Here is an 8,896-nt window from a genome sequence, read left to right on the forward strand (position 1 = left end):
TGAACTATTTACATTCCTACATGGAAAGATTATATTTATAACTTGTGAGACTTTTCTCAGTATGTGGACAGTTGAAGGGAATATAGGTGAATATATGGAATGGGAGTTTGAAGATCTTCCCTGCCCCTTAATAGTCCCGGGAGGGTGTATTTGAAGACTTTCACTGATTTGAAAGTAAAATCTGCCCTCTAATAGGCTGAATGAAATCACATGAAGCCTGTGATGGAAGGAGTTTGCTAAAGTTTGGAGGAGAGCCCACAGGAAGCTTCATTGCTTTGAAGATAAACTCTGCCCCCTAATAAGCTTAATGTAGTCACATGAAGCCTGTGGTGGGAGAAGTTTTCTGAAGGGTAGAGCAGAGTCACAGGAAGCTGGGAGTCAGAACTAGTGAGATGGGAGAGAGAAAAGCTTAGGCAAGGAGATAGAGAGGTTTGTGAATAAATATTAATCTTGTGTTGGTTTGTGGGAAAGCTAAGGATGGCATGGCTCTCTGTGTTGTTATGACTTTTTAATTACTATTATGACAGAATCGGCTTTCTGGTTTTGATATTAGGTTTTCTGGTGTCTAAATAAATACTTCAGTTCTGTCCTTTATATGAAGAATTTGCAATATTTAACGAGAGATTCTGGAACTCAAATTTTTTAAAATAGATGTTAAAAATTGGGTTTTTACATGCAACCAGGAAATAAGATATACAGGTAATGAGGTACAGAAATCCATCTTGTCCTACAAGAAAGTAAGGCTGGGGAAATGTGGGGGGGGGATATAAGAGAGACCAGATTGTGGGAAGGGGTATTCAGTATGTTTTCCATCTTGGGGTGGGAGTACGGGAGAGATGGGGAGACAATTTGTAACTTAAAATCTTGTGAAAATGAATGTTGAAAATTAAAAAATAAATCATTTTTTTAAAAGAAAAGGAACAAAAGATCTTGTGGAAATGAATGTTAAAAAATAAAAAATAAGTAATTTTTAAAAAGAAATTATCAAGGAAAACTGCCCTGATATCTTAGAACCAGAAAGTAAAATAAAATAGAAAGAATCCACTGATTGCCTCTAGAAAAAGATCCCCAAAAGAAAACTCCTAGGAATATTGTCATCAAATTCAGAGTTCTCAGGGCAAGGAGGAAGTACTTCAAGCATCTAAAAAGAAACAATTCAAGTATTATGGAAACACAATCAGGGTAACACACGATCTATCAGCTTCTTGTAAGGGTTATGGGATTTAAAGATCTCCCATGCCCCATGGACGTGCTGACATAGCAGAGCAAGAGAAAGGGAAAAGCCGAGCTAACGGTCCTGCGGTTGGCAGTTGGTGGCGGTTGCCTTTTTTTTTTTTTTTTTTTTTTTTGGAGTTAGGACCTGCTGAGCACTGCCAGCGGCCGGAGCTGCTGGGAGCAGGACTTTCTGCTAAGGACTCCTGCTGAGGACTGCCAGGGGCCGGAGCTGCTGGGAGCGTGCTTCCAGGACGCTGGGTGGTTGCTGTGCATGGGGAGAGGAGGACCTTTGCCTGAGGTAGCCTGTTCTGTTTTAAAGGCTTGAAAATGTGGGTGCTTTCTACTTTATCTACCTGTGCCAATATCATAACTACTCTGATGGCCTTCACTTTCTGGTTTTGGGACTCAGTCTTTTGGTATCTTAATAAATTTTCTAGTTTATTTCCTCATATGGCAAACATGATGTATTTTGTAATGGATAATTATATCAGCATATTTGTAATCTCTATAGGCATTGTGAATATGGCATTGCTGATACATTTGGCGACCAGGATGGGATCAAAAAATGTCAGGCCTCTATTTGGAAGCAGTGGGGCTTTAGAGGGAGAAATGGCTATTACAGGATGGGAGGATTTGCCTTATTCCTCTCTAGCCAGAGAATGGGCTAAAAGCACAGGGCCCTGTGAAAACTGGGAACCAAGGCTAAAAGAGGGAGAACCTGGAGATTTGGAAAGATGTTTGAAAGCAATACCCATAGAACCAGGCAAAGAACTGGCAGGAGTGTGCAGGAGAGGCTGGGTGCTGCTAACAAGTTATCGCCTTATGTGTAAAAGTAGGGATAAGCTGCTGAAGGAAAGAGCTAGGATGGCTAGGGAGTCAGCTGGTTTGCCTGAGGATTCTTCTGTGTCACAGCACTCAGAAGAGCAAACTGGAGGGACTCATGTGGTCCAGGAGCAAGCTACTGTTCATGTAGCTAAAAGGAAGCAAAAAACTAGCAGAAGGAATGTGCATGCAGCTTTTGTACAGGCTGGGCAGAGTTGCCCTGACAGCTTCCAGGAGAATGTGTGTGAGGAGAATGGAACAAGGTTAGATGAGGAGTCTCCTAATGTAGAAGCTCTCCCCATACGAAGAAGAAGGCAGGAGAACCACCGAGGCAAAACAGAGTCCAGGGAGATAATTGAGGATTTCACTCAACAGGAGATCACTGATATATTGAGTAGATTTACCCAAAGAATGGGGGAAACTTTAGTGTCTTGGATAGTAAGAATCACTGATGAAGGCGCCGGAGGAATAACACTGGACAATGAGGACTGTTTAAAATTCATAAGTATCACTCAGAATCCTTTTGTACACCAGGCTTTTAGGGATCACCATATGCAAGGAGGAAATAACAAAACGAATATTCTAGCTTTAGCTGCAGAAGGTTGCAAAAAGCAATATCCAACTGAATCCATGTGGCCTAGGGGAGACAGACCCTGGTACTCACTTAGAGACTGTATGAGAAAGCTAAAGGAGGAGGTAATGAAAACTGCTATCCTGATTGGAGATGCAAATGCATATTATGATACCCCCCTAGGAGTTCCTCATAGAAATATCATAGTGAAGACGGCTCCTCCTGCATATAAGCACCTAATTCTGACTCTTTTAATTGGAGAAATAGGGCACCCTCTTTCAGAGGTGCTGGATAAGATTTCACAATTAAGCGATTTAGGGGAATGGGAAAAAGACAAATTGCCTCGAGAGAGAAGAGTAAACAGCCAGAGGATTCAGAGACAAAATAGACGCACAAGAAGGGAACTGTTTACTGCTCTATTAAGAGCTGGGGTGGACTTTAGAAGAATAGATGGTATTCCAACTGAAGAGCTGCATAAGCTGTACCAAGAAAAGGTACTTAGTATTAGAATGAACAGGGAAGCAGGAACCACCCCCGCAGGTATTTCTGAATCTGAATCTTTGTATCCAAGTTTGCCCCACCTTCAGGGGGAATAGGAGATAGGCCAAGCCCCAGCCCAGATAAAAGAAATATGCAGAAGAGATTGCAGACCCCATATTGGTTTAACAATATATTGGAAGAATGGATCAACTACTGTGACTAGGGCACTGATTGATACTGGGGCTGAGGCCACACTTATCTATGGAAACCCTGATAAGTTTAAACATGGAACTCCTATTACCATCACAGGTCTAGGAGACACTGAAATATCAGCCAGACAGGTTAAAATAACAATGAAAATTGGGCAGTTACCTAAGAAGGAATATACTGTGGTTGTTGTACCCATTCCTGAATACATCATTGGAATAGATGTATTGAGAGGCATGACTCTGAATTTACCTGAAGGAAGATACCAATTTGCTGTGAGGAAGATAGGAATTAATACAGTTTTAGTAGGAAAACTAAAAATGGACCCAATCACTTTACCTGAACCTTCTGAAGTAATTACTTTAAAACAGTATCGTGTGCCAGGTGGGCAAGATGAAATTGCCACTACTATAAAGGAATACATGTATTGGCTGGAGTAATAGATTCTAATAATCAAGGAGAAATTGTTGTAACATTCCAGAATTTAGGTGAAGGGCCCATACAGATTCACAAGAATGATAGGATAGTTCAAGTGATTATCGTTCCTTGTAAAACAATGCCACTTGTAAAAACTGACCCTCCTTCCAAAATAACTGTCACAGGAACTGAAGGATTTGGTTCTACTGATAGAATAAAATCAGGAGCTAAAGTATGGGTAAAACGGAAGCCAGATGATGTTCCAAAGGCTGCAGAGATTATAGCATATGGGAAGGATAACACTGTAACTATTGTTTATTCTGGAGAAGATGATTACAAAATTGTACCCTTAACTCATTTATTCTACCGTGAGTGAGGCTACGATAGTCTGGTTATTGTTCTTGATTTTTTGTTTGTTCACCTTGTTTGTTAGATTTGTTTCCACAGGTTTGGTACCCTCCATCTGTAGATGCCTGATAGCTTAAGCTGGATGTCACCCCCTGTCTGCAACTGTGATGTGTCACCCTTGGACCTGGCATCAAGCATATTAAGAACTGACCTCTCAAATGGGACCCCTAAGGACAGGGACAGCTCTACATCCGATTTCAGCAGCAAGTAGCCATAGAAGAAAAGATCTTCACCCCTTACCACAAGATTTTGGGGCCCCATTTGTTTGGGGTGGGGGGAATGATGGGGAGCTTGTGCTCAAGCCCCTCCCTAAAATATGGTTTTTTGTGTTTATTGTGTGCTATTCTTGTTATATTGTTGTGAAATTTTGTTGACACCAGTTATTCCTACTGTATTTTTGCCAAGTAAGGGACATGAAAGATCTTGGGGCCGAATGTAAGGGTTATAGGATTTAAAGATCTCCCATGCCCCATGGACGTGCTGACATAGCAGAGCAAGAGAAAGGGAAAAGCCGAGCTAACGGTCCTGCGGTTGGCAGTTGGTGGCGGTTGCCTTTTTTTTTTTTTTTTTTTGAGTTAGGACCTGCTGAGCACTGCCAGCGGCCGGAGCTGCTGGGAGCAGGACTTTCTGCTAAGGACTCCTGCTGAGGACTGCCAGGGGCCGTAGCTGCTGGGAGCGTGCTTCCCGGACGCTGGGTGGTTGCTGTGAGTGGGGAGAGGAGGACCTTTGCCTGAGGTAGCCTGTTCTGTTTTAAAGGCTTGAAAATGTGGGTGCTTTCTACTTTATATACCTGTGCCAATATCATAACTACTCTGATGGCTTTCACTTTCTGGTTTTGGGACTCAGTCTTTTGGTATCTTAATAAATTTTCTAGTTTATTTCCCCAAATGGCAAACCTGAAGTATTTTGTGATGGATAATTATATCAGCATATTTGTAATCTCTATAGGCATTGTGAATATGGCATTGCTGATACACTTCTACATTAAGAAACTGAAAGACTTGGAATATGATTTTCTGGTGGTAAAAGGAGCTAGGATTAAATGCAACCATAACCTACCCAGAAAAACTGAGTGTAATTCTTCAGGGGAAAAGCATGAGAATTCAATGAAATATAGTACTTTCTATCATTCTCGCTGAAGAGAACAGAGCTGAACAGAAAACTTGACTTCCAAATTCGAGAATCAAGAGAAACATGAATAAGTAAAAAGGAAAGGTAAATCTTAAGGAACTTATGAAAGTCGAACTGTCTTCATTCCTACAAAAAAAGATGATATTTGTGACCCAGGAGACTTTTCTGAGTATTAGGGTAGTGTAAAGCCATGCATGAGCAGCTTTCCAGAGGATAGATGCTGTGAACAGCTTTCAAGGGTCTGATTACATAATATTCAATGTTCAAGGCAGACAGCTCCCAGTTCCTTGTGCAGCTCTACATGCAGTTCCTTTTCCACACTGAAGCTCACATTGTCCAGTCCACCTTAAATCCTTCACAGTCTCTGTTCCCAGGAAGTCAAAGCCACAAACAGACAAAATGCTGGCACCACAGTCATGCTTCCTTCGTCTTCAGCAGCTCCAGCTGGCCCTCAGTAGCTCCTCAGCAGCAACTCAGCAGCTCCTGCTGGACTTCCTTCAGCACCATAAACTCCATTCAAAATCATTTTATCCAGCCTCCACGTGGCTTGCTCCAAGAAATTCTGACTTTCCCAGCTAATGTTTTTTTCTTATATATAGTATTGCTTCTCCCTGTTCAGCACCTTCCTGTTACATTAGCAACAGGGGTTTCCTGTTGAGCCCCTTCCTGTTACATCAGCAACTGGGGTTCATACCTTCTGTTTCTTTAACAGAGGCTTAATTTGAAACTAGGTGCTAAGTACCTCTTAACTTTCCACTACAAAAGGATCTTCAAATTTCATTACCATTACAGGTAGTTGCAGAGAATACACACATATACACACATATATGTACGTTTTTATATGTATATTTGTATATATATATATATATCTGTATGCATATGCATATGTATATATCTATAAGCATATGTATAAGTATATGCATATGTACATATACATTTACATGTATTTGTATGTATATATAGAGAGAGTACACAGAGTGAGTTGAATATGAAGGGATGATGACTAGAAAATAAAATTAAGGGGTGAGAGAGGATATATTGGGAGAAGAAGAAAGGGAGAGATAGAACAGGGTAAATTATCTCACATAAAAGAGGCAAGTAAAAACTGGTACAATGGAGGGGAAGAGGAGGGAGGTGAATGGGAATGAGTCAACCTTACTCTCCCTGGATTTGGCTTTAGGAGGGAATAACATACACCCTTGATTTGGTATATTACCATACAGGAGAGTAGGGAGAAAGGGGATAAGAGAGGGCAATGATAGAAGGGAGGGCAGTTTGAGAGAAGGGTAGTCAGAAACAAACACTTTTGAAAAGGGACAAGGCCAAAAGAGAAAATCGAATAAATGGGAGGTAGGATAGGATGGAGTGAAATATGTGGTCTTTCACAATATGAGTATTATCGTAATGTTTTACATAACTACACATGTATAACCTATATTGAGTTGCTTGTCCTTTCAAGGAAGGAGCAAGACAATCTGGAGTTCAACGTTTTAAAAACAAAAGTTAAAAAAAGATATATAGGTTGTAGAAATCTATCTTGCCTTACAGTAAATAAAAGAGGAAAGTAATAAAAGGATGATAGAAGGGAAGCTAGACTGGGGGATGGGATAATCAGTATACATTCCATCTTGGGGTCGGGGTAGGGAGAGATGGGGAGAAAATTTAGAACTCAAAATCTTGTGAAAATGGATGTTGAAAACTAAAAATAAAATATTAATTCTGCAAAAAAATAAAATTATTCCTTTAAATTTAGAATTGGGCTTAAGGAAGCTTCTGATTCCATGGGAAATTAAAAAACAACAACAACAATGAAACCAATGAAAAAATTAAAAAATTCGGACTAATGTGAAATAATTCATCAGAAAAACAGGTGATGACTGCCTGCTCCCTTCCCACTGCTGACTTGAGAGAAGAGCTTCTCAATATCAAGGCCATGTCTCAAGCTCCCATTGGTCTGACCCTGTGCCCAAGCTCCTAAGATCCTTTACATCCAACTCAAATTGAGTAGTTCATTTGCAAGGGCCAAGAAGTCAAAGAGTCTGCTTACTGTCCCCATAGTAACTTTCCATTGTGTGCAACTCTCCTGACTATGCATGGAATGATTTTTTTCAGGATGCAACATAGAAAATGCTGCCTACCTACTAGGCATCTGTGAAAGACACAATGTTATTCAGAAGGCCATTTCAGAAAGGGTTCCTGACCATTGCTATTATGAGTAATTTAGAGAATGACTTTATTGCACCATATGGAGTCTGTAGAAAAGTAATGAGTTTGGAAAATATTGGTATGTCTATATGACAAAAGCAGATGTTATGCATGATGTTAGTACTTTCCATGAACTACTGCCTGGATCATTTGGACCAGATGATATGCAGTCCAATTAAGAGCATTTTCAACCTTCTGGAAGAGAATTCATTCTTAGTAGTGCTCAGTAGCATCATCTCCAGAGCAATATTGTTATGAATCAACCCTAGTGCTGACTAGTTGCTAAGAACTGTATGCTTCTGCATCTCCTGTTAAGTCTATGAACCTCTTTGTCATTCATATTTTGAGGAGCCTTGAACATACTGCATGGGGATAATAGAGAGAGCACCAGCCAGGGAGTCAGAAGACTTGTGTTGCATTCCCAGGTTGCCTCTAACTTCATAAGTGACCTCACAGTAGTCAGTCTTTCCAGGTCACTGTTTCCCTTTCTTTTATAAAACTATATTTTATATTTATTTTTAGTTAAAAACATTTATTTCCACAAGATTTTGAGTTACAGATTTTCTCCCTGTCTGTCCCCTACCCATCACCCCAAAATACCGATCCCACTGAATATCCCCTCCTGAAATCTTCTCTCTCCTATATCCTCCCCCATTCCTTTCCAGTAAGACAAGATAGCTCTCCATACCCTGGTGCCTGTATATCTTAATTCCCAGTAACATGTAAATAATAGTAATAAGTTTTTTTCAAATGCTTTATTAATTTCTGATTTACATCATTTATTTCCACCAGATTTTGTTACAAATTTTCTCCCCGTTTTTCCCCTACCCACCGCCCCAAAACAGCAGTCCCTCCTCCAATCTGCTGTCTCTCATATTTTCTCTCATACCCCTTTCGACTTTTCCAATGGATCTCTATGCCCGAGTGCCGGTATATCTTATTTCCCAATTACATGTAAAGTAGTATTAATAAGAGTATGTATATATATATATATATATATATGCATTTGATTTTAAAACTTTGAATTCCAGATTCATTCCCTTCCTTCCTTGTCACCCACCCTTACTGGGAAGATAAGCAGTTCAGCATAGGTTGTACATGTGTGGCTAATGCAAAACAATAACATAGTAGATATATTGTAAAAGACTGACTATATTTCCCTCCCACCTATCTCACCTCCCACTTGTTCAATTCTCTGCTTTGATCCCGTCCCTTTTCAAAAGTGGGTGCTTCCAACTTCCCTCCCCCCCAGCCTGCCCTCCCTTCCATCATCCCCCCTCACATCCCCTTCCTCCCTATTCTCCTGGAGGGTGAGATGCCCTGGGAGCCGAGCCCAGCACCACACCAAGGCCTGACCAGCCGCCAGCCAGAGGGACTCCAGATCAGCAGCAGCTGTGGTCATTTCCAGATTTATCAATACACAGATACGAAGGACAAGGT

The 8,896-nt window shown here is 40.7% G+C and overlaps 1 pseudogene; it reads left to right on the forward strand.

The window, feature by feature from the left end:
* The first annotated feature begins 7,124 nt into the window (after positions 1 to 7,124).
* LOC138172587 (cytidine deaminase pseudogene) lies at positions 7,125 to 7,635 on the forward strand (annotated as a pseudogene).
* Positions 7,636 to 8,896: the final 1,261 nt, after the last annotated feature.

The sequence above is a fragment of the Petaurus breviceps genome, unplaced genomic scaffold (genome assembly GCF_028583685.1).
Source record: "Petaurus breviceps papuanus isolate PSGF00001 unplaced genomic scaffold, PetGlider_PUasm1.0 551, whole genome shotgun sequence".
NCBI lineage: Eukaryota > Metazoa > Chordata > Mammalia > Diprotodontia > Petauridae > Petaurus > Petaurus breviceps.